This window comes from Xenopus laevis, chromosome 9_10S (genome assembly GCF_017654675.1).
Source record: "Xenopus laevis strain J_2021 chromosome 9_10S, Xenopus_laevis_v10.1, whole genome shotgun sequence".
Classification (NCBI taxonomy): Eukaryota; Metazoa; Chordata; class Amphibia; order Anura; family Pipidae; genus Xenopus; species Xenopus laevis.
Window position 1 is genome coordinate 13,219,500 of NC_054388.1, and position 6,502 is coordinate 13,226,001.

Below are 6,502 nucleotides of genomic sequence, written 5' to 3' on the forward strand. Positions count from 1 at the left end.
AAAAAACGTAAAAAAAAATGAATGGGATGAATTTTTCTGATTTTCCACCCTAAAACTTTGGGTTTTTGCCAAAAATCCTTGGATTATTTCACGAAACCCAGCGCAGATCAAGATATCTTCTGGGCTTCTCCCATTGATTTATATACAACCTCGGCAGATCTGAGATGCCGGATTTTCGGATTCTGACTTTTTCCATCCTCTGGGTTTAATAAATCCCCAAAAATTCAAGTTTTTTTCCCCAAAAACTATTCGGATTTTTATAGTAAAAAAAAAACCATTAATTTTGCGGATTTTTGGCATTCAGACTTTAATAAATAACCCCCTTATTGTGTTTCCCAACACTTGCACATGTGACAGCACCTGACAGACATGACAGAGATAGAGTGCTAGCCTTCCTGACAAGCAGGCAACACCATTAATATGATAAATGTCCCTCACATGACGTATTGTGGGAGCAATGGTGCAGCTCTATCATGGTCTCTCCCAGCGGAAGCCAATCACATCTCCATGCAGAATAGAGAGACTTAGGGAATATTTATAAGCACAGGTCATATCACTCAGCAAGAGACAGTGAGATCTGTGGGTGTCTTTGCTGCTAATGGGAAAGTGTGTAGTATAAAGCAGGTCTATGGGGCATATTATCAATCAAAGAGAATGTGGCAAATAGGCCTCTATGGAGCGAGTGAAAGGAACTTAATCACCCCTTAGATAATGAGTTTATAAAGGCTGCAGGGTCATTAGCCACCAGCAGGTCAGTTTGCAGTCAGCCAATCACTAGCTCTATCCCAAATAAATAGGAAAGGCTTCCTGACCTCACAATGACAATTTGAAAATAAGATTACGAAGTGGAGTTGTTTGTATCTCATTGGACCAGCTCCCTGTCACTGACTAAATGCCGTCAAGATATTCCCAGAAGGTCGGGATACAGTTCCAATAAATCCTGCCTGGAATTCCTTCGGTGCATCTGGTCACCAGTTAACTCCTCAGTGCCAGGCTGCTTGTTGCTGGGCAGAAACACCATGAAAGCAGATTTATTAAGGCAGATCCTACAGTGTTGCTGGGTCTTTAAAGGAGAACTAAACCCTAAAAATGAATATGGCTAAAAATGCCATATTTTATATAGTGAACTTATTGCACGAGGCTAAAGTTTCAGCTTGTCAATAGCAGCAATGATCCAGGACTTCAAACTTGTCACAGGGGGTCACCATCTTGGAAAGTGTCTGTGACACTCACATGCTCAGTGGGCTCTGATTGGCTGTTGAGAAGCTAAGCTTAGGGCTCGTCACTAATTATCCAGCAGAAAATGAGCTTCCCCTGTAATATAAGCTGATGCTACAGGTTTGCTGATTATTAAATTCTGATGCTAATTGCACTGGTTTCTGTGCTGCCATGTAATAATTATCTGTATTAATTACTAATCAGCCTTATATTGTGACATTTCTATTCTATGTGTACTGTATATTGTGAGTGGGTCCCTAAGCTCAGTAAGTGACAGCAGCACAGAGCATGTGCCGTGAATCAGCTGAAAAGAAGATGGGGAGCTACTGGGGCATCTTTGGAGACACAGATCTTTACTGCTAAAGGGCTGTGGTTGCCTTGGGCTGGTACAGAAGCCAAAAACATAATGTACAACATTTCTAGCTACTTCTTTAGTTAGGCTTTAGTTCTCCTTTAATGCAGGAACCCAACGTTACAGGCTCTGCTACAAGATGGAAGGCACCAACCTGAGAAATACAACAAGGCTTTAGTTCAAGGTCAGGCCCAGGATCCGTTATCTGATCCCTGCCAGTCATTTATCACACGGAGCCCATCATTAGTGTCAAACTGCTTTATGACCCATTAACTTAACACTGAAAGCTGTTTTGCTTAGAGTCAAGTGTGATTTTACTTATGTGCAGTGATTTAATGGCCTGGAGAGGGGGGGAGAGAGCCTGAAGGCTTCCCAGAGGGCTGGGTGGCTACTAGAACGTCATTTTGCCTGAATTACATTCCAGCCACTGCTGAACTACGACTCCCAGCATGCACCCAAAGCCAACAGTGCATTGCAGCTTTGAGGTCCCATAAGTACAACGTTATAGTCTGATTCTGTGCAACTTTCACAAATAGACTGTAAGCTCTCTGTAGCCATAACATAAATGCCCAAAGTTTAGGCAAGTACAGAAAATATTGTGTCACAGACAGTCATTGCAATGTGGGGGTTCACTCTGAAACCATCAACAACACTGAACCCCAGGTCCAAAGATTAAAAAAATATAGTGAAGAACATTTCTGCTGTAATAACCACCTTTTGCCGCCAGCATATGAGACCTCTCTTATGTAATAAAGGACGCAATGTCTGCTCAGGTGCAGTAACCTATAGCAACCAATAAGATGATATAGGCGATGGGAACTAACCTTTTTATTACATAACCCCTTATTAAGTGTTTCATGTGTGTGTCCGGCTGCAGCAGCGGAAAAAATACCAGAACCCCTCTAAGGGCCCCTCTCCATACAGACAGGGCAGTTATATTTATTACGCTGTGTAAAACGAAATTCGTCGGAAAAGCAGTGTAAAAAGCTGTGTAGTCCCGTCAGTTCCCATTGTTGTAATCCAATCGCTCGGCCCTAGCGGAAATGAGCGGATCTTATAGTGTAAGATGCACTAATCTTCTATAATATAATAATAGGAGGTATTAAATGGATTAAACTGATACATTAGGGCAGAGACACACGTGAAGATCCGTCAACAAATCGCCTCTTTTTCGGGCGACTAATCTCCCCGAACTGCCATCCCGCTGGCTGGAATCTAAATCGCGCCGGGATGGCACTAGGAGTGCTTCATTTTCCGAAGTTGCCCGAAGCTGGCGACTATGGAAAACGAAGCAATCCAAGTGACCGGCGATTTTGGAAAATGAAGAGCTCCAAGTGCGACTTCGGAAAACAAAGCGATCCGAGTGCCATCCCGCCAGCGATTTAGATTCTAGCCGATGGGAAGGCAGTTTGGGGAGATTAGTCGCCCGAAGAAGAGTCGATTTGTTGCTGGGTGACTAAATATCCCCAAATGTCTACATGTGTCTCTGCCCTTAGGGTTCAAGCACACGGGCAGATTCGGGGAGATTTAGTCGCCTGGCAACCAATGGCCTCTGCTGCTGGGCGACAGTCTCCCTGAACTGCCTTTCCCCTGACTTCTGCCTGCTATAATGACAAAACACCAGCGCCAATGCACTCGCGGCGCTTCGATTTCTGAAGACGCCTGAAGTTTCCTCGTGAGGCAACTTCGGAAATCAAAGCGCCACGGGTGCATTGCGCTGGTGTTTTCTCATTATAGCAGGCGTATGGCAGTTCGGCATCGAAATGTATCATGTAGGGGCAGATTTATCAAAGGTTGAGGTGAATATTCAAATGAAAAAAATTAGAATTTCAAGCTATTTTTTGTGTACTTTGACTAGGTATTCGAATATGAAAAAAATTCGAAAATCTAAATTTATCATGTACTATCACGACTTCGACCGTTCACAATCTTAAACCTGCCGAATTGCTGTTTTAGCCTATGGGGGACCTCCAAGAACCCATTTGGAGTCAATTGGTGAACTTTGAAAAATCAAATGGAATTCGATCGAATGCGCTATTTCTTCGATTCATACGATTCGGACCTATTTGATCAAAAACGGACCAATTCGATCAAAAAAAAAATTTGACTTCATTTTGGTTGGTCTTTTCGAATTCGAATTTCGAAGTTTTTTCTTTTCGAAATTCGACCCTTGATAAATCTGCCCCTATTAGTGTGAGAATACTCAGACTCAAGGCTTGCAGCCCCCTGGCAACTCCGAGCCATATTGACTGTCAGCTCTTTTTTTTCTTGTGACCTTTCTTAAACTTTCTGAGCCAACATGGCTTTTAAAACCAAACAAGTTCCAAATATTTGGCCCCTCTAAAGTCCAAGGAAAATTGCTGGAGTTTAAACTGTAACCCTTGCTGGGGTGGGAGGCAAGCGCTGAGCTCAGTAACACCTGGGGAATAAATCATTGGCACATCTGTGTGTGTCCCACCTGTCAGCTCACCTGTTTGATCTGCTTCTCTCCTGCTGTGACCTCCACTCCAACCCCCCCTCTCCATTGTATTTCGAGGGTCTGGGTGGGGAAAGACAACAGTGGAAGCTGCTGCAGAATAAAGGGGGAGTCAGTGGCACTTGCTGATACATATGTAGCTCCTCACTTGTATAATGCACAGCAACTAAGGAGGGGGTTGTTTTTTTTCACCTGCTGAGAAACCCACCGTGCAAAGTGATATTCTATGGAAAGGACATAAGTTATGTTTAGTGCATTATAGTCCCGGCCGGACCCCACTACAGGCACATGGAGCATATTCACTGCTGGTCTAGTTCAGCTGGTGTGACAAGTGCCGGAGACCACTGCTGACTCGTCCCATTCACTTAAATGGGAAACTATAGTAGCTAACAAATGACACCCTGGTTACCTAAAATTAATTTAATCCAATAGGTCAAAGCAGAGGTCTGACCTAGGTAACTTAAAGAATAATTTGAGAAAATGGGAAACTGAAAAGTGCCAGTACCATTAATGTCATGTTTCCCATGCAAGTAAATAGTAGGTGGAGGCAGTGGCAGTTTGGGACTGAAATATATCTTGGATATCGATGGGCGAATTTCTCCCGTTCAGTTCGCCCGCAAAATTTGAGAAACGGCGAAAAATTGGCAAAAAAACGTGAAATCGAAAAAAAAACAAATTGTGAAATTCAAAAGTTTTCACGAAAAAATTGAGCAATTCAACGTTTTCACTAAAATCAAGCAATTCGAACTCCTTCACTAAAAATCGAGCAATTCAAAAGTTTTCACTAGAAATCGAGCAATTGAAACCTCTTCGCGATAAAATGTAGCAATTCAAACGTTTTCACTAAAAAAATGTAGCAATTCTAATGTTTTCACTAAAAAAAAATCGAGCAATTAGAACGTTTTCACGGAAAAATCGTGAATATCGGAAATTGATGGCCGCAAAGAGATTCTAGCTATCTGTATAACAGAACATTCTGTCCCAGTGGCTGCACAGATCTGATATGATCCCCATTGTAAGCAGCAGTCCTGCCCTGCTTTATGGCAGCTGAGATTCTAGCTATCTGTATAACAGAGCATTCTGTCCCGGTGGCTGCACAGATCCTATCTGATCCCCATTGTAAGCAGCAGTCCTGCCCTGCTTTATGGCAGCTGAGATTCTAGCTATCTGTATAACAGAGCATTCTGTCCCGGTGGCTGCACAGATCCTATCTGATCTGTAAGTGGTATCTGTTTATTCCTTTATCTTCTCTAGTTTGACTAAGAACATTGTAGCAGAAGTCTATTCATCTCTAGGTGTATGAATCACCCTGCTTCTGTTATGTTGTTTCAGGAGCAAGAACCAGTGCTGTAAAAAGCAAGATATAGACTATTTTTTAATAGTAGTTATATTTACAAATGATCTTAATGGGGCGGTTCCCCTTTAAGTTAACTTTTAGTATGTCATAAAATTCTAATCAACTTTTCAATTGCACTTTATTTTTTCTTTCTTATAGTTTTTTTTAAACAAATGTAGGCCAAAGACCCCATCTATAAAAATGAATGCTCTGTAAGACTACAATGTATTATTATTATCATTGCTACTTTTTATTACGCATTGTTTTATTTCAGTCTCTCATTTAAATCAGTGAATGGTTGCTGGGGCAATTTGGACCCTAGCAACCAGATTGCTGAAATTGCAAACTAGAGAGCTGATGAATAAAACTCTAAATACCCTATTACAAATTGTCTCAATATTGTTCTCTACATCATACTACAGGTATGGGACCTTCCAGAATGCTCAGGACCTGGGGCTTTCCGGATAACTGATCTTTCTGTAATTTGCATCTTCTTACCTTAAGTCTACTACAAAATCATGTAACACTCCAATTTTGAAATCTGACATGGGGCTAGACATATTGCCAATTTCCCAGCTGCCCCAAGTCATGTGACTTGTGCTCTGATAAACTTCAATCACTCTTTACTGCTGTACTGCAAGTTGGAGTGATATCACCCCCCTCCCTTTCCCCCCCAGCAGCCAAACAAAAGAACAATGGGAAGGTAACCAGATAACAGCTCCCTAACACAAGATAACAGCTGCCTGGTAGATCTAAGAACAACACTCAATAGTAAAAACCCATGTCCCACTGAGACACATTCAGTTACATTGAGAAGGAAAAACAGCAGCCTGCCAGAAAGCATTTCTCTCCTAAAGTGCAGGCACAAGTCACATGACCAGGGGCAGCTGGGAAATTGACAAAATGTCTAGCCCCATGTCAGATTTCAAAATTGAATATAAAAAAATCTGTTTGCTCTTTTGAGAAATGGATCAGTGCAAAATTCTGCTGGAGCAGCACTATTAACTGATTCATTTTGGAAAAAGTTTTTTATCCCATGACAGTATCCCTTTAAAGATGAACAACACATTTAAATGCAGTGAGAATCTAGGTAGTATCTAGAGAGCAGTATTAAAGTATA